Raw genomic sequence first — 25,702 nt, 5'->3', positions numbered from 1 at the left:
GATAGGCCTTCTCTCAAGAGATAGGAGGGTGTTCCGCTATGAAGGCTGCGATTGGCTGGTTGAGGAATGATATCAGAGGACAAGTGAACAAAGGATTAGGACTATGAGTGGCTCAAAACAGATTTCTGAATATTTTCTGACACAAAAAGAGGCGAGATATGTAAATGAGCAAATGCTTCGCGAGACTATAAAGATAGAAGAAGAGGGGAAGAAAAGTAGCCAGGTTTTGCGAAGCCTCCTCCGAGTTTTATTCTTGTTTCTGGTTTTTTTCCCGATACACAATAAAACTTATATGCATCAGATTCTGTTCTGTTCCAGTGATTTTTTTTTCCCAGGATTTGAAGGTCAGTGGAAGATAAGAGTGCCAGGCCCAGATCCAGGCTTTCTTCTTCACAGGCCTCAGCTGTGAATCTTTTCGACTGCAGTAATTCACAGGCCTCGGCTTGAATCTTTTCGACTGCAATCATTTACAGTCCTCAACCTGAATCTGTTTGACCACAATAATTCACACGCTTCGGCTTAAGAATTTTAACGTCGACCTTATAAAATAAGAGTGCCGAGCTGAGACCCAGTTTTTTACCGGCCCCAACTCTGGAGCTTTGTTAAGCCACGACAGTATCCATCTATCTATCTATATCTATCTATAGCCACTCTCATACCAAGAACTGTGAAATGGTGCTCAAGCTACATAGTTGGATAGCAGGCTTGCTAGCTCAATAAACAATGTAAATACCTACCTAATAAGTAAAACAATGTGAATACCTATTGGCTCCTGCTTGAAAAAAAATCCTCGTTCATGCCCGTTTCTGTGCCGTTTCTTTTTTTTCCCCTAGAAACCATGGTTATTCTCTCTCCTCTGTAGAGGGACATGAAAACTGCACACATTTTCTTGAATTGCTTTTTACCATAAGCTTATGATTTCTTGCAATAGTGTCAATTTACCTGTATACGTACCTCAATGCCAGCCAAACTATGTTACCAGCCTAGTACTCATTTCATGGTAAAAGGAGAATGTAGCTCTGCTTTCAAGAAAGGCTTTTTTTTGTCAAATCATGCACAGATAGACAAATGGTAAGATAATGGTGTAGGGACTTGGATAATACCTCACAAGACATGTCATTTTTAACACTGTGTTGATCCAACAATTTGCTGGCCACAAAGTAAAGAGATTGTCGATGTACGGAGCTATGGTAATCCTGAGGACACAAGATACATTTGGAACCAAGCAATTCAATCGTTAAAAAAGAAAGTACAAATAAATAAAATTTAAAAAAATTCACAGAACTCAGTCCCCACATAAAAGAAAACTCGTAAAAGCCATAAAAATACATTTTATGTAACATGTAATGCCACTGTAACAGTGCAGGCTGTTTCTGCTCCCCCCACTCTCCCTCTTTTTCTCTCTTATCTGGCTGTTAGGGAAGTTAAATCCCCAGCTCTTGCCAGGTAGAAAGCTGATTTAAACCTCTGGACTACACCATGATGGACTGAGAGTGGATTTATCTTGTGTTGGGGAATAGAGGGGGGTGGAGATTTCCCGGCATGCTTTGTTTGTGTGTTTTGGGGTTGTCGGGGAAGGGGATTGCTTTATGATATGTTCATTGTTAAGTAATATTAATTGTTATGCTGTTGTTAGTGTTAGTAGGCCATGTTACATGTGTTATGATAGATTGTTATTACTTTTATGTGTTAAGATTGTTGCACAAGGAGTGAGAGTGTGTGTACCATTAGTGACCTGCTGCTGTGACAACACTGTGGAAAATGTATGCTGAGCACTCTGAGAAATAAAAAATGGGCTTGGTTTTGAATAAAAATGTCTTACTTAGTTGCTTGCTTGACGCAGCCCTAGCCGACTACAATATCATATCAGACTTTGTGTGTGACTTAAGAAACTTTGGATGAAGCTGCCTTGATGCTCATTTAGAAAAGGGGATAATGAGAATTTGAAGGAGATCAGAGCCACTCGCTTTTTTCAACCATTTGTCTGATTAATCCATATTTATTTTTTGTCAAATTTTCTGAACTTCTTCTGCATTAGTCAACATTTCTAATTATAAAAGATGAACTTATCTTCATACTCACATGTAGAAAGACGTCCAAGAAAATCATTGTACTTATACCCACTAAAAAGTAAAAACAAAGTAGTTTCATCCCAATTCTGGTTTTAACTTACACTTACTGAGGCCACAGCAAGGGGAGGTTTTTGACTTTGAGAAAATCCTGAATATTAAGTTATTATATAAAATCAGTTACTTCTATGTATGTTTTTAAGTGAGATATGTACAGCAACAGCAGACTTTTGAAAGCAGAGTTTTCAAGATGTCTTTCTCCATAAATCTCACCAAGCAATTTTTCTGTTGTTTTTTTGAACCTGTGCTGTCAGCATGCTGGGCATACAACACATAGTATTTGTATGGCATTGCATTCAGGACAGAGTTAGTCTGGCAGGCCTCCAGGTATACAGGCCCGCCGAACGCCAAGTGCCCTTACAAGTAGCAGCGTGTGCTCAGCGCGGGGGACCTCGATGTTACCCCCCTCCCCACCGATGCCAGCAGGCTGCCAGATATACAAGCATTCCACCACCCCCAGCACCAGGGGCGCCCACCGCAGAGAAGCCGGGCCGCAGAAGCAAAAGGCCTACAGCTGCCCCCGACACACCAACCCACACCCACAACGGCAAGCAGCCCCCCCAGGGGCCCCGGAAGGCACCCAGCAGCACTCTCCGCAGCCCCGCCAGGTCGCAGCACGTCCCAAACCACCAGGCGCAAGCCGACTGCCCCCCGGCCAACTACGCCCCCACACCGACCCGCCAGCGACTGTCCACCCTGGAAAAAAACCCCCAGTGCTCAATGTGTGCTGTTGGTAATTGCAGTGTTGGGGGTGCGAGCCCTTCAGACAAGTCAAACCCGAATCACTCGTACCCCTCCTGTCCCGCAGACCCTGGTCCGATGGAGTGTTGTTCGGAGTAGGATTGGTGTGCCAGTGTATGTGTTCTAAGCTAATGTGAGTGGGATTCAAATTTTGGGACGGACGAGAAGCACGCTTGGGCAGGAGCGTGACAGGCAAGATGGCAGCTGCCCGCCGAATCCCCACCCACATAGCCTGCACCCGCCCATCCCGCAAGCCCTCGGTCTATTGTGTGGTGTTTGTGCTGAGAATGAGTTTTGGCACTGGGAGAGATAGGCGAGTCGCGACCGGATCGATCCAGGGGTGCAGCAGGCCGGGGAGCAACCACGCAGACCCCCTCCCCCGGACCCAACCGCGCCCCAGTGTGCCCACCTCCCGCTCCTGGTGGCAGCCAACCTACAGTGATCAGCCAAGGGCGCTGAGCCTCTGCCATGCATGGAGCTCCACGCCCCCATCAGGCCCCTGGTCAGCCCCCAGCTGCCGAGCATGCGGACTACAGAACAGAGGGCGGCAGACGGCACCCCCACCCACAGCCCGACCCCCCAGCGACGAGCGCCCCGCGCACCGAGAACGTCAGGGGGCAGGTACCTGGGCAGCCCGGTGTGATGACAGGAGACCGCCCCCCACGAAGGAGGCCACATGGTGAGCCCCGCGCCTAGCACAGCCAGCCAGGTTCAGGACTCAGGTTGACAAGACCAGACAGAACGCCTTACCAGCCCCGGCACGGCGGGCCAACCCCCCCCCCCCCCAGGGGATGCAGAATGACACACAGGCCCAGCCACCCGGCCCACAGGGAGAAACCCGAACCAGCAACCCACACCCCTTATCCCCAACCTGAGCCCCAGAACCCACAACCACGCCCGGAACCTACACACAGACGCCAGCTGTAGATACTCCCAGGAGCATGCCCCCCACCCCCCAACCCCCGGCCACAGGCCAGCTCAACTCAGGTAAAGGAGCGGGCGCCACCACCCAGACTACCCAACTCCCCCGTGGGGCCCTGGGATCCCCCAAGAACACCGGCCCACGAACCACGGAAGTCCCCAGAGCCGCCCAGGCATCCACCCAACCGCGGAGCCCGGGCAGACCAGGAGGATCCCCACATGCCCCAAAGCACAATGACATTGCACCGACTTAGGAAGACTCAAGTATTAAATTATGGAGTTATGTCAGTGATAAAAGTAACCAATATTTCATTAAATGAATCAAGATTGTTGTGGGATATTGCCAATAGTTTTTCCATTGAGATGTAATCTATTAATAACTGCAACCATTGGGATGTGGTGAGATTATCTCTCTTTTTCCAATTGAGTAATATCGTTTTCTTGGCCATTGTTAAGGCGATCAAAATGGGTTGGTGGTTTTTCAGTGGTGGGTCGACTGAGGAGAGGTCACGAGAAGACATATAGGCGGGGAGAATGGAATGCTGCGACCCAGATGTGTTGATAGCTTCTTGGTGATGTTGGTGCAGAATGCTAGCATAGGTGGGCAGAGCCAAAAGGCATGAAAGTAGTCATCTCTGGTATCAAGGGAACAGTGAGAGCAAACATCTGCATCCACAAAACCCATTTTGAATGATGATATAATGATAACTCCTGTCATTCAGATTGTTCAATGTCTCGGCATCCATGGGCCAATTGTTGCTCTGGTTGTAACCCTTTAATTATAAATTGAAGATGGTTTGCTAGATAGTAGTCTCTAAAGTTTGTGTCACGACCAAGGCTAGGAGAGACCCAAACGCACGACACAGGGAGACGGGAGGCAGACAAAGGATGCTTATTAGCCCACACGGTGGAGCTGGCCGGGGGGACCCGGTCAGTTAGGGATGGAGCAGGGCTGGGCAGGGATGATGATGACCGGGAGGAGGGGTCCAGGATCCGGGTGGACTGACTGTCCAAACTGTCAGGCCGTGGGCCTGACAGTTTGGGGCCGGTAGGCCTCCACAGTCTTTGTTTTTCTGTTGTGTTGCTAGTTTAATTCTCGGTTTCTTGTATTTCCAATAAGATTTGTTGACTATTGAGTCAAGAGTATTAAATCAATGTAATGTTGGTTGCACTGGGGTCATTGAAAATATATAATTTATTTTTGTATATTCATTTTCACTGCCGCTATCCTACAAATTAGTGAGATGGGTAGGTTGTTCCATTGAATGAGGTCTTCTTAAATGGATTTGAGCAATGGAGTGAAGTTAAGGGTAAACAAATCTTATAGATTGGGGGAGATATCAATACCAAGGTATCTAATATTGTCTGTGATGGTTAAGTGATGTTACTGGGTTGCAGCATTACATTCCCCCCCGATGAGTGGTAAGACTGTGGTTTTAGTCCAATTTATTAAAAAGTCTGAGATAGCTGAGAATTAAGATATAAGATTGAACACTTCCGGTAGGGATGATATTGGGTTCCGTATGCACAACAGGATATCGTCTGCATACAAACTGATTTTGTGAACAGAGTTTCCTGTTTGTATGCCTACAATATAACTGTTTTGGCGGATGGCCGCCGCGAGGGGTTCAATAAAGAGCGGAGAGCGGACATCCTTGTCTTGTGCCGCGTTGTAGAGTGAAACGCTGTGAAGTGTAACCATTGGTGATGACAGAAGCAGATGGAGAGTTGTAGAGTTGTAGATCCATTGAATGAGGGACTCTCCAAAGCCATATTTGTTGAGGATTGAAACGATATATGTCCAATTAACTCTATCAAAAGCTTTTTTGATCTGGGTGAATTATAAATGGGATTACTTTTTCAATTCTGTTGGTTAGTGTTTTACTTATAATCTTAAGGTCGCAATTAATAAGGCTTATGGGTCTGTAACTGGAGGTGAGGGTTGGGTCCTTTTTGGGTCTGAGCCAAACCGAAATGAGAGCAGTATTCATGTGCAGCAGCGTGGTCGAGGTTGACTTGACCTCTGTAACCATTCTGATGAATAATGGGGAGATAAGTGGCCAGAAGTGTTTATAAAATTCCACTGGGTAGCCATCTGATCCAGGTGATTTATTGTTGGGCATAGAGAAGAGCGCTTTCCTGAGTTCTTCCAGAGTAAGTGGTTGATCTAAGGTGGTAGCCTGCTCCGTCAAAAGTTTAGGAAGGTCAATATCATCAAGGAATGAGTGAATGTTTGATATATTTGATTCATTATCCGAGTGATATAGGTTATTATAAAAGTCTCTACATTTGTTATTGATGTCTTATTTTATTCTACCCTGTGAATCTTTGATGGCTGTAATAAGGGATTTTTCACGTTTCAATTGATAAGCAAAATTTACCTGATTTGTCATTGAATCCAAAATAATTTGCTCTTGTTCGTTGCATAAGGAATTGTGTCTTTTGATGGATGATCGTTTCAAGTTGAGATGTAATTGTCCTGATCTCATTTCGGATTTGCTCAGAAGATGAGTGGGATTGTTGGGAATGCAACTCCTTTAGTTGCTGTTCGAGTTTATTTTAGCATTCTTGTCCTTTCTTTTTCTTGTGAGTGGAGAATGAAATAATACCACCTCTTGAACTGGGGATGGTAACTCAGGCGGTAGAGCTGGTGGTCTAGTGATCTAAAGGTTGCTGGTTTGATCCCAGGCTCCTCCTGCTAGCATGCCGTAGTGTCCTTGAGCAAGACACTTAACCCGTAATTGCTCCTGATGGCTGCGTCCGTCGGTGTTTGAACAATTGTATGTCGCTTTTGATAAAAGCGTCTGCGTAATGTAATGTAATGAACTGCCTTAGCTGTTTCCCAAAGAAAGGATGGTGATATTTCTGGGGAGTCATTCAGTTCAATGAAGGAAGTCCCTTCTCTCTAAGAAATGGTTGAATTCTTTATCTGTCAAAAATGAGGTGTTAAACCGCCACCTGTCGGGAGGGTTCCGCTTTGTTTCATTTATCAGGTTGAAACTAATCGGCCCGTGATCGGAAATTACAATAGGGTGAATTTCTGGATTAGTGATTTTGGACGGTGCAGAGTTACTTGTCAAGAAAAGGTCGATTCTAGAGGAACTTTGGTGGGGTGGTGTTTAATATGTGTATTCTCTAGAATGTAGGTTATTTGACCGGCAACAATCCCCAAGAGCAAGATCACTCATATATTGTTTTATAGTGTCCGACGAACGCCAGGATTTGCAAGCAATTTTCTCTTTTTCCCTCTTATTTTTCCTCTTCATTTAAGTGCTTTGAATTGAATTGATGGAACTCAAAATTTGTCTTCACTTATGTGGTTGGAACAACTTATCTCCTTCGAAAAACATCTCTCGTTGGGATAATAATTAATTCAAACATAATCAATACATAATCTTAGACAAATTAAAACCCCGATGGCAACCCCCTAGAAAACATTGCTATCAGCTCCCCCCTCTTATTCTGTTTTAACACCAAAAATTGTGCGCAGAGTGGCACGGTGGTACAGTGGTACAGTGGTGCGCACGGTGGCGCATTGCACTGCTGCCTCACAGCAAGAAGGTCCTGGGTTCGATTCCCGCCTGGGACGATGTTGGCACCGTGCTCCGGCGGGTTATCTCCCGAATAGGAGCTTTTCTGTGTGGAGTTTGCATGTTCTCCCCGAGCTCACATGGGTTTCCTCCACCTAACATCAGTAAGGACCCCCCTCAAAAACATGCACACATCATCGTCTGACCAGCGATGGACACTTATCACCCGGGCGCGTCCACGTATGCTGCCCACTGCTCCTGGCTGTGGCCCCTGAGGAAGGACAAGCCAGGATGGGTTAAATCCAGAGGAACCATTTCACCAGCCACCATCCAAAGCGTGTGTGTGTGTGTGCAAGTATGTGTTGTAGTGTTGTGTGACAAATAAAGATTGTTTCTTTCTTTCTAAAATGAGCAGGTTGACTCCTTTCCCATTGCCAGACGCGTCCGAAAATGGGCATGTCATGGTGCCAGTCTGATTGCGAATAAAACAGTAGATGAGAGAACAAACAATGACATAAAACTATATAACTTGGAAAAAATAGTATTTTGAGGCATTTAAAAGAATCCGATCGTTCATCAACACAACAGTAGAAGCAGCATGATGCACTGGCAAGTGTGCACCCGCACACGGATACTCCATGCACCTGGCACCGGTCCTTCAGTGGCAGGGAGCGGGAACCAGCTTGGGGCAGTGCTGGAGTGACTCAGACTCCGGCGGGGAGCGTGGCAGTTCTCTGCTGGTCCCCACAGTGCAATCCCCACACTCACAACATTTAATGGTCCCCCATGCGGAAGAAAAGTCAATAACTTCTGGTTTTGGATTCTAAATGGGATGTGCAATGATTGAATGATACAAGTATATTCCTGTCTATTTATGTGGCAGCATCCAAAACTTCAACACGTGTCCCATCGCGCCAGTTAAGGGGCCAAAATTAGCGGGTCGACCCGGGTGTCCTGTTCACATCAGAGCCGATGGTGGAGGTGGAGCTCATTAAAACCTTTGTCTATTGCAGGGTCATTTGACCCCGGGTGTTACCGGGTTTTAAGTGTAGTGGGAAAAGGGTATTACTGTATATACCCACTGTTGCACCTTCTCTGGCCCTTTCCTAAAGGGGTTCCCTCCTCAGATTTACTTCACTGTAGAGTGTCTTTCCAAATTAATAAGAACTGTACTCCAGAGCTGAGAACCTGACTTAAGGGGAAAGTTGATAATAAATATGTACAATTCTGTCACACATCTCCATGGGCACCTCCCTCCCCGGACTGTCATGTTACGTGCTTCCAGAAAACGCAATTATCTCCAAAACGTGCATATATAATGGATAGACGCAGTAGAACATGTCAACTTTGTCACACATTCTGTGAATCTGTTAAAGCCACTGTGAGAATGCAGCATGAGGAAAAAGGTTCAGTAGTATTCGACTCTCAGGATCCTGCCCTGCCTTGATTCCCTGTCTGTCTCTGGCTCCCTCTTGCCCTCTCTACATGTAGCTCCCTCTGTTTGTCTATAGGTCCCTATGCCCCTCTCTAGCCCCCTCTGTTTGTCTGGCGTCACATCCGTCACTGCACACCTGTCCTAAGCTAGTAATCTCACCATCTGTCTTCACCTTCCTCGTCACTCCTTTTATATTTAACTTAGTCCCATTGATTCTGTTGGGGTTGCATGGTCACATGTGTCCTCGCATGTGTAAGCATGTTTGTTCCTGCATGTTTGTTCCTGCATGTTTCCCTTGGTGTGCACCCTGAACTCTCTGCCGGCCCCTCTGCCCTCCGGGCTCCGATTCCCACCCGTTCCTGGTTCCTGAGCACCTGCCTGTTTGTGAGTCCCTGCCTGTTCCTGATCCCCCTTCTGTTGCCTGTTCTTGATTCCCTGTCTGTCTACACATTAAACCCCTGTACAAACTCCTAAAACAGTGTGTCCTGCATTTGGGTTCACTTGACAGTTGTAGCAAGAAGGAACTTTGATTTGTGCAATGGTTCCTTGATTGCCCTGTATGTTAGTGATGCAAGACTCTTGAACGATGCGTTCATAGTGAACGAATCCTTTGTGACTCGAGAGTCACACCGGTAAGAGATAACACCACTGTAGCTAGGCACCCAGGAATTCAGATTCTCGACTCACTGACGCTCGACTCACTGACGCTCGACTCGAATGACTGGCTCTCATCTCAATTCTGACTCTTGATTCATTGACTCTTGCCTTGACTCTCATCTTGATTCACCGACTCTCGATTCATTGACTCTCATCTCGGCTAAGCGGCTTGACTCTGCAGTGTGTCCAATAAGCTCCATAAGTTTTGATTCAGTGAGTGTGAGAACCTTCAAATAACTGAGACATTAAAGTGGTTAAAAAAGGTCAAGATATTTGCTTTATAGATATTGAATTACACTTTGCATTCCAACAAAATAAATAATTTTGACAAAATTTGATGATTCTTGTGAGCATTTTAACTGTGAGCCAACAGACTCTTCTTCTGACTCTCGTTGACCCTAGTGCATTCTATCAACTGAAAAACAAAATGGAGAGTTGGAAAATTCAACAAATCTTTTGACTCACTAAACTAACTAAAAATAGCCTGCAGCAGAGTGATGGGGAGCTTATAAAGTTTCTCAATTTGGACCTGCGTAAACTAATTCAATTTTAATGTGAAAGTATAGCGTGATGGAATCTCCGGACCACAATAAGATGCAAAAATAGGGCAAATTGCACTCTGTAGCAAAACTTTATGGCCGTGTTTGTCTTGGCATATCATTAGCGCAATATCTTTGGTGAATTGGATGCCACGTCCCCAGAGCCATTGATACTGACCCCCCCCCCTTTGAAAACTTACGCTCTGTTTGTTCTGGCTGTGGCCCTGGGTCTGTTGAACAAAAGCTTATTGTCTTCATTTCCTATTATCTTTCCCTGAGACTCCTGCTGAGTTGGCTTTTCTTAATGTCTTCTTATCTCTCTCTTTTATGGAGTAAAGTTCTAGAAAATGGGCTTCTGTTTAAGGAGCTTCTGCAGACATCCAACTTCCGAATCACTGTGGTCGATGACGCCAACACAGTTGAACTCTGTGGAGCGCTCAAGGTACGTACACTTCAACCTCTTACCTCTTTAACTTTTGAGATGCTGGAAGGTGTTTGTCCATTACTTCCCAGGAGTTACAGTAGGCTTGTCAGCACTGAAATTGGTTTTGACATTCTCGTCTAAATTTGGGTAAATGGAGAAAAATAATTTCCCAAAACACAGGAGTATTCCCTTAAATTATAATTTATGTGTTTCTGTTTATATCATTTATACAGAGTTAGTCTGCAAGTGGAGTTCGAGTTCTCAACCAGCAATGCAACTTTATTCATTCTTTAATCATCAAGAACTCCAGCAAAAACTGTCCTGTGGACGACCTGTGGGATGACAAGAGCTTTTTGTTACACAGAACCGCCAACAATCCCCCTCTTTGGAGAACTATCTTACCATGTTTTGGTCTATAAACAACTAATCATCATGACTTCTCCAAGAGGGGAGAATCACCACGGGTGAGACAAATAAAAATAGAACCAAACATGTACATGGAAAAACATAAACCTAGAAATGTCAGATGACAGCATGTATCGACGAATGTATGACGAGTTAATTGAGTCCGGGAAAACTGGAACAGAAATTCAGCATGTGCCCTCTTCCTGTTAGTTATGGCAGTAAATTGAACTTGAAATGAGGGAGGAAAGGAGAGGGATGTAGCCAGGAGGGTGTTGGGGGTGTGTTCAAAGGGGTGCTGGTGGTGTGTGTGCGCCTGTGATAAGACTGTGTGAGAATTGTCCACCGTTGAGTGTACGGGACTTGTCCCAATTGGTTCTGGTATATAACGTCTGTATTATCGTAGCGCTTGCAAGCAGCCGAAAAGGCCCCGAAGCCACCCCTGAGGCTGTACAGCCATGGCATGGCCGTAGTAAAGCCCCGAGCACCCTGCAGCCACAAAAGACTACCCAGCCCCCAGAGAAGCCGGAAGCCCGCAGAGCAACACCCACGCCCAGCCCGAGGAAAATTATCCAGTCTTGGAGTACGTAAGGAGACCCTGCACCCTTGAGGCAAACACATACAACCCACCCCCATGTGCTAGCACAAGGTTCAGCCGCAGGTGCAGAACCCAGGCCACGGACGCCAGGCACAGACCGCAGGCCCAGAGCCAGGTCCCGTGCCGACAGACCGACACCCTGCCCGAACCGCTCGCCCCACAGGCAAGCCAGCGGGGCCTCCACCCCCGCCCCATGCAAGAGCGAGGCTCGTCCCACCACCACCGGCCAGATGCCCCATCCAGCCGCATTCCCCGAGTGCCCATCCAGGTAGCCCAGTATAATAATTGAGACAGAAAGAGTTTTGAAAATATATTGTGGAAAAAATTTGGGTCATCCTCATAAGGGCGATAAATATTAGCTATGGTTAATTTTATGTTCCCTAAAATTCTGTTAATCATTATGTATCGCCCTTCTGTGTTTTTGAATTTTGCTACAGACCGACACCCTAGCCGAACAGCCCTGTGCAAGGGGCAAGGCCTGCCCCACCACAACCGGCCAGACGCCCCATCCAACCAAAATCCCAGAGGACCCATTCACATAGCAGTGTGCTCAGCATAGAGCTGGATATCAGCCACCTGCCCCCAAGAGTATTCCTTTAAAAGTTTCAGTTTGCATACACAGTCTTCAAACATGTAATCAATCCAAATGATATACTATTGAGTAAGATACAGCAACCAGTATTGGGTATTCTTAAAAATCCTCAGATACAACTGAGCAAATGTGTTTTGTCACATAGCTGCATTGACTTCCCATTTCATGTTTCATCACTCCGATTTCTCGATTAGCCCACTTCAGAACATCATAGCGGTGGCTGCAGGCTTCTGTGACGGGTTGTGCTGTGCCGACACCAAGGCGCCTGTGACTTGCCTGGGCCTGATGAAGATGATCGCCTTCGCCAAGCTCTTCCTAAAGGATGTTTCTGTGTCCTAAGCCACCTTCCTGGAGAGCTCGGTGTCACCAACCTAATCACCACCTGCTACAGTGGCGGCAACCAATGCATGGCGGAGGCCTTCGCTCGGACCGGCAAGGTAGAGGGGGACAGACGTGGCTAAAATCTCTTAAATATAATGTATTTTCTTTCAGAGATCAGCTACTGTCTGAAAATCAGTCAGATGGTTAAGATACCATGGAATCTATATGTATTTGACAAATAATCTCTTGAACTTCAATTCACTCAATCATTGATTTATTTGGGAGTGAACATTTGTTGGATTTTCTTTTCTGGGTTTCCCAATACATCATTACTAAAACCAAATCTGTTAATACCTGTAAACTCATATGCTACATATAAGTTTATATGCAGCGTTTTCATAGAGATTTCATGTAACCATATAATTGATATATATAGTGCTTTAAACTAGTTGTATGAAATCTGTATGTATGGTGCCATAATAATTTAAGAAAACATACGGACATTGTATGTTCATATATGAATTTATGTACATCATACATGATTTGTGTATAATTATTGCGTTTGTTAGTGTGCATGTAAAGGGACTGGTTTGCTACCTGCCCTTCAATGTTTCAAGGACCACTTTCAGGTTCATACCTTCTAGCAAGTTCCACATCGTGTACCGTACTGTGTGTTTGTGTGAATTATCTGCGTGTGTAACAGTGTTAATATGTTGGTTAAATTCCTGCATAAATGTAGAAGGTGCCACACTGTGGTGGTACTGGATAATTTAATTTGTCAATTTCGCAATGGAATTCTGGGATACCCACAGTTGCGCAATGTCTGCTTGCTGTGGGAGGCTGTATTTGTCCTAATGAAGTTTGACCATTCCTCATGTTTTGTGCCGCAATATTGCAGGCAATAAACAGAACACTATTATCCAGCACTCCAGCCTGGTGATTGCCAGGGGATGGGACAGATGGGTCACATTGGTGCCATGACCCAGATCATCAAGCTGATGATCATCAGAGAACTGGGGCACTCCTCGTCATCTTCGGTCATCTTGCATCAGCCTGCCAAGCTGCAACAGATACTCAGATAGTACTTGTAGCCTATAAGCATTACATACTACTTTCTTCAGCACAGTAGTCACCATTTTGTTTTCTCTTTTTTATTTTTCTCTGTTAATGAGCTCTGCAAAGTACTACAATGAAATCAAATGCAGTAGGATTTACAGTCATGGGTACTCCTGAAACTGTTGGTAGGGGCCAGGGTGTGTGCTTTTCACCTATACCATATCCATCTGGTAGTCCTGTGGGTGGAAATGTTGATGCTGTTGGGGAGTCTGGAAGGGTTTCTGTAAACAGTGGGGACAGAATCACCGTAGGCCGGCCCACTGAGTCAGAACAGATGGCACCGACTGCCTACAGATGGTGTTCTCTCGCCTAGCCACCAACAACCTGAAGCTGGCACCTAAAAAGTGTTGCCTCTTACAACACTCAGTAAAGTTCCTTGGGCACATTATGTGGGAATGGTGTTCAGACAGACCTTGAGAAAGTGCATGCCATTAATAATGTCCAGGAATCTGACCTCATGGAGCCTGATGGGAAAACACCATGTGCAAGGAAAATCAGGTCCTTCTAAGGAATGGTTCTGTATTACCAACATTTCATCAGAGGCTGCTCAGCAAGGCAAAATCTCTGTTCAAGCTCACAGCCTTACTGCACAATACAAAGGAAATGTCGAAAACCTAAAGAGAAAACAGCATATGCCAAGCTCTCACCTTCTGATTGGACCAAAGAAGCATTTGAGACACTGAAGCATGACCTGACAACAAATGTCACACTGGCTCATCCAGATTTCAATGCAACATTCATTCTGGCAGTACTTTCTCAAATACTACCAAGCGAGAAGATAGCTAGGCCAGTAGTAGGCCAGCAGTAGGCCATTTGTCAGTAGAACCCTCTCCCCTTCCCAGATGAACTACCCAGCACGTGTTAGAATTCCTTGCACTAAAGTGGGCGGTTTGTGGAAAATTTAACAACTGGCTGAAAGGTCACCACTTTACCGCTTGGACAGACAATAACCCATTGACTTACATACTGATGAAGCCCAGACTTGATGCATGTGAGCAACGGCTTACAGCTTCGACCCCAACTGTCGCTGGCACGAAGAATGTGGTTGTACAGTTTGTACAGGCCTGCATCATCCACCGTCTCGTTACGGAGCCCTGTCTCTCTTCTCAAGCAAGTCAGTAGTGTAGTTGATGAGACGGTGCAAGATGCATTCAGGTGCACTACCAACTGTCAGATTGTGGCAACACCAGAGTCGCATGAGAGTCGAGACCAGGAGCTGCCTGAAGAAGATGCTGTGGAGGTGTCCAACCCTTCGATACAGAGCTCCATTTCCTCTCAGGAGATTTCCACCATCTTGGATGCTCACTGCAAGGGTGGTCTAACCAGAGTGATTGGAACAGGAGAAACAATCACTCAACTTCAGCTGCAAGACCAGACCACTGCTCTCCCTCAGAGTAAGCCTCTTAGTCTGCAGGAACAAGATGGTAGAATAAGTAGAGTCCTGTACTAGGTACGAAGACATCAGAAACCTATCAGACATGAGTGTATGACTGAACCTTGAAGTGCGGTGAAACTCCTTAAAAGTTGGAACAAGTTCTCCATCCGCAATGGCCTGCTGTATAAGTGGAAGAGAGATCACATGAACAAGAAAATCTTCCAGCTTGTTGTTCCTGACTCCCTGAAGCAGCAGGTTCTTTGTGGTCTCCATTAAATGGTGGGTCATCAGGACTGTGCCCGCACTCTTTCTTTGGCCGGGCAAAGATTCTTCTGGAATGGGATGGAGCGAGACATTGTGAACCATGTAAGGAACTGTCACCGCTGCATTGTGGGGAAGACGCCTGAACCTCATGCTCGTGCCCTATTGGAAAGCATTCACACTACAGAACCAATGTAATTGGTTTGCATTGATTTCTGGTCCGCTGAGCAGAGTGACAAGAGATCTATGGATGTTTTATTTGTGACCGATCATTTCTCTAAAATGGCACATGCATTCCCTTGTCAGAATCAGTCTGCATAGCAAGTTGCTCGTCGCCTTTGGAATGACTTAGTCTGTGTCTACGAGTTCCTGAACATATACACTCGCATCAAGGGGCCAATTTTGAGAGCCGCCTCATCAAGGAACCTTTGGAGATGGCTGAAATGCAGAAGTTGCACACAACCCCATATCATCCAATGGGTAACACGATTGCAGAGAGATTTAACAGCACCTTAATGGTAATATGATCAGAGCCCTTCCACCCTAGTCCAAAGCGAAGTGGCAAAACATGTTACAGACCATGACTTTCTGTTACAGTTGTACAGAACATGAGATGACAGGCTTTGCACCTTTTTTCCTCATGGTTGGTAGGGTTCCTCGACTACCCATTGATGTCATGCTTCAGCATGCCCTTCCCAATGCAAGTGTTGTTGATCACCTGGAGTTTGTCTCACCTGAGATGTGACTTGAATGAAGCCACTTAAATTGCCCGACGGGTTAGTTAATGTGAGCAAGCGCATCATGCCAACATCTACAACTGCAAGGTGAAAGGTTCTCCTTATCCGTTGGTGACAGAGTTCTTCTTCCCAACTGTGGAGAGAGCCAAAAAGATGTTGCAGATAAATGGCAGTCCACTCCTTATGAAGTGATGTCAATCAAATCTGCAATAAATTAGTACAGAAATAGAGATCCGCTTTCAGCTAAGGAGAAAGTTGTTCATTTGAATCTCCTGTTGCCTGTCAGTTTCCTGCCTCTGGGACAGAGGAGATACAGGGTTCCGCATGCTCGGAGTGCAGTGCTGCTACATGTGAAAGTGGGGCATGGTGAAGCTGTACACAGCATTGGCTCAGGAATCAGGCCGATGACACTGTTGTCAGTGTATAGGTGGGAGATTACACATCTGAGAATTTACCTGTTGCAGTTGAGATTACTCCTTCAGGAAGCCTAGACTGTTGAGGTCCTTAGTGATGCAGTAAGCCACATGTACGCTGATGTTGTTCAGTCCTCCGTGGATGGACATGACGAAGAAACAGAAACAAGAAAGAAGAAACAGTCTTTATTCATCACGCAACACACCACACTATAACACATGCTTGCACACACACATGCTTTGATGGTGGCCGGTGAAATGGATTCTCTGCTTTTGACCCATCCTGGCTTGTCCTTCCTCCGGGGGCACAGCCAGGAGCAGTGGGCGCGCTCCGGCACAAGTGAACACGGTCGCTGTGTTCTGCCACCATGACTTCATGGAAATTGTGGTGAAAGCCGACATGTTTGAGGCCCGGGGACCAGGTGATAAATGTCCATTGCTGGTCAGACAATGATGGGTGCATGTTTTTGGTGGGGGTCCTTACTGACGTGAGGTGGAGGAAACCCCATGTGAGCACGGGGAGAACATGCAAACTCCACACAGAAAGGCTCCTATTTGGGAGATAACCCGCCGGAGCACGGTGCCAACAGCGCCCCAGGCGGGAATCGAACTTGCTGTGAGGCAGCAGTGCAATGCACTGCACCACCGTGCCACACTTGCCCCCTTCTGAGTCTGTTCATATGGTTGGACATTCACATACTAATACAGCTGTTCAAAGCCCTGTAGTTTGTATGCACTCACATTGTCGGTCCGATCACTGGTTGGTAGAGCCATCAATCCTCAAAAGGCTCCTCTATGAGATTAACAATGAAGTTGTGGGTGATGCTTCATCGACTGTCAGTTCCATACATTCTTTTGTCAGGAATATTTTTGCAGCTTTCTTCCAAGATTATTACAGATCAATCTTTTAATACGAGAGGTGTAGATGACATCTCTATGGTTTTTGTTAGATTTGAGTATTGGCCATCTCCATTCTTTTAAACACTTCTTAAGGGAGAGTTTTCAAACTGACATAACAAATGACGATCTATAGGATACACTAGGAGGGATTTCATTTTCCTATCTTCTCTTTGTTGTTTTTTTTATTATGTATGTACATTATGTTGGCCCAATTTAGAAGAATTTAAGGGGGGGGTGGTGTATGTAACAGTGTTAATACGTTGGTTACATTCCTGCATAAATGTGGACAGTGCCATCCTGTGGTGGTACTGGGTAATTTAATTTGTGTCAATTTCGCAATGGAATTCTGGGATACCCAGAGTTGCACAATGTCTGCTGGCTGTGGGAGGCTGTATTTGTCTTAACGAAGAACCACCATTCTTCATGTTTTGTGCTGCATTATTGCAGGCAATAAACAAAACGATATCATCCACCACTCCTGAGCCTGTTGATTGCCAGGGGATGGGACAGATAGGTCACACGTGCCCATCCAGGCTGCTGTCAGAGCATAGAGGAGCTGGAGAAGGTGATGCTCAATGGCCAGAAGCTCCAGGGTCCTTGCCACCTCCACTGGTCTACCACATCCTCAAACAGAAGGGCCTGGTAGACAAGTCAGTACATGCCACTTCCTCGCCACCTGTCGGCAAATAGCTTGCTGGCACACTCCATAAACTGTGCTTCCCAGAATTTAACTAGGTGCTCAGACCAAAAGAAAACACTGACAGTCCCCAAAAGTGTATTTCCAGGGCAACCCAGCTGAAGAGACCCCATCTGTTTTGTGCAAATGATTCCCTCCATACGGTATACTATCAACCACAATATTAAAACCACCACTAATTATCATTATTTTTTTTAAACCTGTGCGGTCATCATGCTGGGCATACAACAGAGTATTTGTATACCATTGCATCTAGGACAGTTAGTCCTAGATGAAGTGGAGTTCAAGTTATCAACCTGCAATGCAAGTCTTTATTACTTCTTAAATCATCAAGAACTGCTGCAATAACTGTCCTGTGGATGACCTATAGGATGACAAGAGCACAGTTTTTGGTACGCCCTGCGTAAGGGCGAGGCCCGCCCCACCGCAGCCGACCGGATGCCCCACCCGGCCGCGAGTGTTGAGTGCCTATCTACGTAGCAGAGTGTGCCCCCGAGCCGGTGCCAGCAGGCTGCCAGATATATGGGCCCTTCACCACCCAGGGCACCCGCCAAAGAGAAGCCACACAGTGGGAGCAAAAGGCCGACAGCCACCCCCAACACTCCAACCCACACCCACAACAGCAAGCAGCCCCCCCAGGGGCCCCAGCAGCACACTTTAAGCCACCAGGACTCCAGCCCAGCTGGCAGGGAGGGCCGCCCCCCGGCCACCCATGTCCCCACACCGACCCCCCACCACAGAAAATCCCAGTGCTCAATGTGTGCTGTTGGCAATTGCCAACCTCCAGCGATCTCCAGCGATCAGGCGCAGAGCGGCCCGCCATTTGCCTCCACCATGGCGGGCAGCCAGGGGCTGCCCCGGCTGCCGAGCAAAAAAATAAAAAATAATAAAACCTACTAATATTCTAGCCCCCCCTTGTGTAACCATAACAGCTCTGACCCATGGAGGCATGGACTCCACAAGACCTCTGAAGGTGTCCTGTGGTACCTGGCACCAAGACGTTAGCAGCATATTCTTTTAAGTCCTGTAAGTTGCAAGGCGGGGCCCCCCTGATTCCAAGACATCAACTTCAACAACTGACTGTTCACTCACTGCCTAATATATCCCAAACCTTTGACAGGTGCCATTGTGATAAGATGGCCCATGTTATTCACTACGCCTATCAGTGGTTTTGATTTTGTGGCTAATCAGTGTATATGAGCCTTTCTTTGACTGTAGTGCCACCTTTTCTCCAGTTTTGGGCTCACAAGGTGTGCCATGAAAAGTTTTCAAATTCCACTCAAAGAAATTCTGGAAATTATCCTTTGTTGCACAGTCAAAATCAATTAGCTGTACTAATCATCATTTCCTGCCAGAATAGCAGCTCTGGTTCAGCAGAACAAATTTTACTCTGAAAGTTATGACTATTTGTAGTGATGAATGATTTGACTCTTATTGAGATTTGGTTCTTGACGGGTCACTCAGTAAATAGTCGTACTATTTCTTTGTTCATTTGATTCAGTTGGTGTAATGCATGGTGAGGGAAGAAGAAGAAGAAACAGGCTTTATTTGTCACACAACATACCATACAAATGGTTCCTCTGCATTTAACCCATCCTGGCCTGTCCTTCCTCCGGGGCCACAGCCAGGAGCAGTGGGCAGCATATGTGGACGCGCGTCCATCGCTGAAGATTCACTCCCTCACCCACTCTTTTGCCGGTGTGGCTCCAAACTCGTGAGTATCTTAAGAGTTGTTCCCTACAAACGAATCATTCACAAACCTAGCATCTGTCTATTGGTAGTCCATGATAATAGTCACAGCTATACATATTTCTGCTGTTTATAGTTGTTAACAGGATTGTGGTGTGCCAAGGGATTATTTCATTGTGAAAAGTGTGCCATGGCACAAAAAAGCTTGGGAAACACGGCCCTATGGAAGTGTAGTTTTGCATGAACTAGAGTTGCACGGACTTTATTTTCGTACACACCAAAATAATGTGCGTGCTACTCTCTCAACTTTTAACGCCACCTTGTGACGTTAGAAATGTTCCAAGTCCATTATTTGTGCTGCAACTTTCAGGAGATGAATTCCTGTCTGGAGTCACCCAGAGCATCTGTGATCAGGCTGCTGCCCCACCCAACAGCACCCAAAGAAGAGCCTGCTTTAAAGATTAATTTGTGTTGGTTTTCGACATTGCTTCCGCAATATAAAGCTACCTCTCTTGTCCTCACCCTGCTTAGTGTCTAATTAGAGGGTTTTCCTTTTGATACAATAGGGATCATTATTTCGGAAGGGGGTTACTGGTGTTCCTAAGCCACACCTAGCGCACCACATTATGTAAGACCTCTATCTATCTATCTATCTATCTATATATATATATATATATAGCCCGTTTCTCGTAATGCATCAGTGACATCCAAGCTTCCCAATGTAGGTCGCACGACCGGCCATATTCAAAAAATCTCAACTTCTCAGATGATAACCGACTTGACAACTAAGAAACAGCACTTTACAAATAAAACTTGAGTATTACAGTCGCTTTGGTAGAGCGTTCACTTCTAAACCTTTGTTATCTGTGGGATGTGTTCGTGTCTAAAAATAGGCTGCGTAGTATCGATAGATATTAGTTATTAAGTATAGATTACAGTCAAAATCCAGGCTGTGAGGTTAAACAAAGCCTGTTATTGTTGGTGGTAAGGAAGAACAGTCTAGTGAAAATTATTCAGCTTCTTAAATATTAACCTCAACCAAAACAAGCCATCAGGGCTGAAACATGAGGCCAGTCTGTGGAAACCAGCGTCCCTCTGGTGTACTTTTTGCAATGTCCTATTTTAGCACAGTAGAACTTTGATATTACAGGATTGCTTGGTGTATATTTTATTTATTTATTTTTAACTTTCACTTTCGTAATGATTCCTTCATGTTCAAGCTGCCACTCATTTAAACAATTTTTCTTGTTTTTGCATTGAATAATTCGGCAACATTCTCTAAAACGTTGTATACGATCACCGGCATGGGCAGGCGGCACTTATTACATGTAACAATACCAGATATGGCTACGTTTCTAAGTTTGTTTTAATGCAAAATTAAAATTGAATTTACTATACATTCATACATATAATTCATTCTGTTCAATCTTCCTACATTTAAGTGGAAGAATGAATACTTAACTGTGGCTTTCTAAAGCTAAACAGATTTAAACTTAAATTGGTTAGTTGCTAATTGGAAGAAATGTTTATGCTTGAATGGTTGATGCAAGATTTTTTTGTTTTTGTGTGTTCAGCAAAGGTGGAATCCCCAACACAAAAACACTGGTTGAGAGCACTTTGGCCCAGCTTTCTGGAAGTGGCAGCTTTGTGTTATGAATAAAACAAATCCCATCCTTATTGTATTTTATAGCCAAAGCTCATAGAGCTGTAAACAATTGAACCTGACTTGATTCAAACCTTCGCAATCTTTTTTTTTTCTTTCTTTTCTTTTCTTATTTAGACCAATACCTTTGGGTTTTTTTGTTTGTACCTGCAGGGGGAATTACATGAGTCTAATGTGATGTTTTTCTCTGTTGTGAGACAGATGTCTCCGTATCTCGTTATTTGAAAGCACGAGATCCTTGTAAAATAGAAAAATATAAATTACGTCTAAATATCTTTCTTAAAACTTAAACAAAACAGGATACCCCATCTGTAAATGAATTACAATGCATGTCAGTATCACTACACTAGCATTCGCAATCACCACGCCCCCTTACTGTGAAATAACACTGGTCCTCCCTTATCGACCAATTTGCTTAACGACCTGGTCCTAGGAATAGAACTTGGTTGTTAAGTGAGGAGTACCTGTATAAGATCAGAGGAGCAGAGCATTTCTTTACATCTGTAATAGCACCCGTAGTTGTATCGACAGCTTTTAAGTGGCTAAATATCGCCGGGGGGGTATAACATCGAGGTGGCCCGTGCTGGGCACTTGCTGCTACCTGTATGGTCACTTGGCACTCACGCCGGGCAGGGCGCCTGGTCGGCTGCGGTGGGGCGGGCCCCCCCCCCTTGTGCGGGGCATGGGTGGGCGTGGGGTTCTTGACGGCCCACCCATGGGGCGGGCCGCTCAGGCGGGGTATCGGTCGACACCGTGGGGCCACGATCCGGGCCCGCGGTCCGTGCCTTGCGCCTGTGGCCCGGGTTCTGTGCCGGCGACTGCGTCTTGTGCCTGCGCACGGGGGTTGGTTGTATGTCTGCGCCCCTGTGGCGCAGGGCCTCCTTGTGCTCCCTGGGACTTGGTCATGCTCCTCAGGCTGGGCGCGGGAGTTGCTCCACGGCCCTCTGGCTTCTCTGGGGGCCCGGGGGTCTTTCGTGGCCGCAGGTCGGGGTACCCGGCGATCTCCTGCAGCCGGGGGTTGTCCACGGCTGCCCCTTGCGCTGCTTGGGGATAAGTCATGTACACTCACCGGTGGACATCTTACACACACACACACACACACCCATGCACGCACGCACGCACACATGCACACACTCACACTTGCTTGGAGTGCACCCCAGCAACCGGGGCTGCTTTCCTCTCCTTTCCGCCCTTATTTACTGCCATAACTTTGACAGGAAGAGGCCACGGGACAAGTTGTAGTTCCCCTTTTCCTGGACCTAATTCAGTTTTTCAATACATGTTGTCATCCAATGTTAATGTTTTTGTGTAAATGTTGTTTGTTTCTATGTTTATTTGTCTCACCGTGGTGATTCTCCCCCTCTTGGAGTAGTGATCAGTTGTTTATAGATCCAAACATGATGAATAGTTCTCCAAAGAGGGGGGTTGGTGATGTCTCTCCATAACCATAACTGTGCTCTTGTCATTCTACAGGGCATCCACAGTTCAAAGTTCAAAGTTCAAAGTGTACTTTATTGTCAATCGTACCATCCAACACGTAATTACACAGAGGATCAAAATTGCGTTTCCCCATACTCCAAATCTGCAAGTAATATTTGTAACACACAACATATAACATGAAAGAGCAAAAAGACAACAACAATAGACACAACAGCACAACAAGACTAAGGATAGTCTTAATATATTCAAGAATTCAAATGAGGTATGTTATCAAGGTAATAAGGTGCAGTACAAAGCTGGCAGCAAGAGGATACATACAGTATGTATACCAAGGGGATACGTATGTATTGTAAAAATTTAAATATTGTGCAGTCAGTTGGTCTTTGTGGGTGTCGTGTTCATGTTGTGTTTGGTGAATTTAGTAGTCTGATGGCCTTTTGGAAAAAAGCTGTTCCTGAATCTGGTGGTATTGCACCGCATGCTGCGGTACCGCTTGCCAGAAGGTAGGAGGGTGAACATTTTGTGTGCTGGGTGGGTGTGGTCCTTGATGATATTAGTGGCTCTCTTGCGGCAGCAAGATGGGTACAGGCCCTGGATGGATGGTTGTGCTGTTTTGGTGATCTTCTCTGCTGTCCTCACCACTCTTTGTAGGGCCTTCTGGTCAGCAGCAGAGCAGCTGCCATACCAGACTGAGAGGCTGCTGATGAGAATGCTCTCAATAGCACCCCTGTAGAAGGTGGTGAGGGCAGAAGGGGGGAGGTCAGCTCTCCTCATCCAGCGAAGGAAGTAGATGCGTTGCTGTGCCTTCTTTACTAGGGAGGTGGTGTTGATTGACCATGTCAGGTCGTCTGTGATGTGCACCCCCAGGAACTTGGTGCTCTTCACAGACTCAACTGCACTGCCATTGATGGTGAGTGGGATGTGTCTTTTGTCTTGTTTGCATTGAGATGTAGATTATTGTTGTCACACCTCCTCTCTGTAGGCTGAGTCGTTGTCGTCACTGATGAGGCCCACAACTGTTGTGTCATCTGCAAACTTAATGAAGTGGTTTGACTTGTATCTGGCACAACAGTCATGCGCCACCAGTATGAACAGCAGAGGGGACAACACACATCCTTGGGGGACTCCAGTGTTCACAGTGATGGTCTCTGAGGAGTTTTTGCCAACTCTTACTGTCTGTGGTCTATCAGTAAGGAAGTCCAGTAGCCAGTTGCAGACTGGGGTACTGATGCCTAATTCGCTGAGTTTATTTACCAGGTGTTGGGGGATGACTGTGTTGAAGGCGGACCTGAAGTTAATGAACAGTATCCGCACGTAACTGTTTTTGTTTTCCAGATGAGCCAGGCATAGGTGGAGTGCTGTTGCTATGGCATTATCAGTGGAGCGATTGGGACGGTAGGCAAACTGGAATGGATCAAGTGTAGTGGGGAGACTGGATGTTATGTGGGCCTTGCCCTATGGGTCGGTAGTAGTTCAGTGTTGAGGCTTGGGATTTCTTGGGTAGCAGTATGATGGTGGTGACTTTGAAGCATGCTGGTATGATGGCTTGGCTCAGAGAGGTGTTGTAGATATCCGTGAGAACATCTGTAAGTTGGTCAGCACAGTCTCTAAGCACACGCCCCGGTATGTTGTCAGGACCTGCAGCTTTTCTGGGGTTCACCTTGAGTAGGGTCTTCTGCACATCAGCAGGGTCCAGGTGAAGTGTTACATTTTCCGGGCAGGTCCGAGCTTTTGTTGCTATGGTTTTCCTCAAACCGGCTGAAGAATGTGTTCAGTGTGTTGAGGAAGTCTGTGTTGTCCTCGCACGGTGGGGGTGTTTTACATTACATTACATTTAGCAGACGCTTTTATCCAAAGTGACTTACAATTATTCAAACACCGATGGACGCAGCCATTAGGAGCAATTAGGGGTTAAGTGCCTTGCTCAAAGACACTACAGCATGCTAGCAGGAGGAGCCTGACTGGATGCCTTGTCACAGGCGACTGGGGTCTTTTGTGTCTGTGAAGTGTGATTGGGTTTTCTGTCCATAGGCGTGCTTGGCTGTTCTCACGCCCTGATTCAAGTTGGCCCCAGCAGCTCTGAGGGCGTCCTTGTCCCCGGACTTGAAGGCAGCATTCCGTGCTCTCAGGAGTGCACGTACCTCCCTGGTGAACCAAGGTTTGTCAGTGGCTCTTGTAGTGGTGTTTTTGATGACGGTCACATCGTCCATGCATTTGTGTATATAGCCTATCACAGACTGAGTATATTCCGTTAGGTTGACATGATGGTTGGTAGTGGCAGCCTCCCTAAAAACAGGCCAAACTGTGCATTCAAAACAGTCTTGGAGAGCTGAGGCTGCTCCTTCTGGCCATGCTCTGATCTGCTTCACAGACGGCTTACTCCTGGTTAGAAGTGGTTTGTAAGATGGCATTAGCATAACAGAGAGATGGTCCGAGTTCCCCAGGTGTGGGTGGGGAACAGCTCTGTTTAATGTTGGTGTATACCTGGTCAAGAATGTTCTCTCCCCTGGTCGCAAAGTTCACATGTTTGTGGTAATGTGGAAGTACTGTCTTCAATTTGGCCTGATTGAAATCACCAGTGATTATATAGACAGTCAGGATTAGAGTTCTGCATTGAGCTCACAGATTGATACAGTGTAGACAGTGAGTCCTTAGTTATCGCACTGGGTGGAATGTAAACAGCTGTGATGTAGATGGCTGTGAATTCTCTGGGCATGTAGAATGGTCCGCATTTACTGTAACTGTTAGAAATTCTATATCGGGAGAACAGTGACTTAAGATAATTTCCGCGTGAGTGCACCAGTTGTTTTTGATGACAATACATACACTACCACCCCGAGATTTTCCGCTGAGAGCATGGCTCCTTTTCGTACACGACTGTGACGGTACAGACAACACATTTAACGTAAAACACACATCGCAGGACAGAGTTATTTCAGCAGCTCATGATGATTTAAGAATTAATAAAGAGTTGCATTGCAGGTTGTGAACTTGAACTCCTCTTGCAGACTAACTCTGTCCTGGATGCAAATGGCATACAAATACTGTATGCCCAGCATGCTAACAGCACAGGTTTAAAAAAAAAAGTGGCTTAATATCATTCATTATAGACAGTTACTGTT

General features: G+C 45.9%; 1 pseudogene across 1 annotated transcript in view; it reads left to right on the top strand.

Moving 5' to 3' along the window:
- LOC307233563 (glycerol-3-phosphate dehydrogenase 1-like protein) overlaps window positions 1–17,781 on the top strand; it is a 31,559-nt pseudogene extending 13,778 nt beyond the window's left edge. Inside the window, exons 2-4 of the transcript in view lie at window positions 10,286–10,394; window positions 12,173–12,405; window positions 17,636–17,781. The product of the transcript in view is annotated as a glycerol-3-phosphate dehydrogenase 1-like protein (transcript). The remainder of the gene's footprint in view (window positions 1–10,285; window positions 10,395–12,172; window positions 12,406–17,635) is intronic.
- The last annotated feature ends 7,921 nt before the right edge of the window (window positions 17,782–25,702 follow it).

This window comes from Zeus faber (assembly GCF_960531495.2).
Source record: "Zeus faber genome assembly, chromosome: 8".
Taxonomy (NCBI): Eukaryota; Metazoa; Chordata; class Actinopteri; order Zeiformes; family Zeidae; genus Zeus; species Zeus faber.
This window is presented reverse-complemented; position numbering and strand designations above follow the sequence as displayed.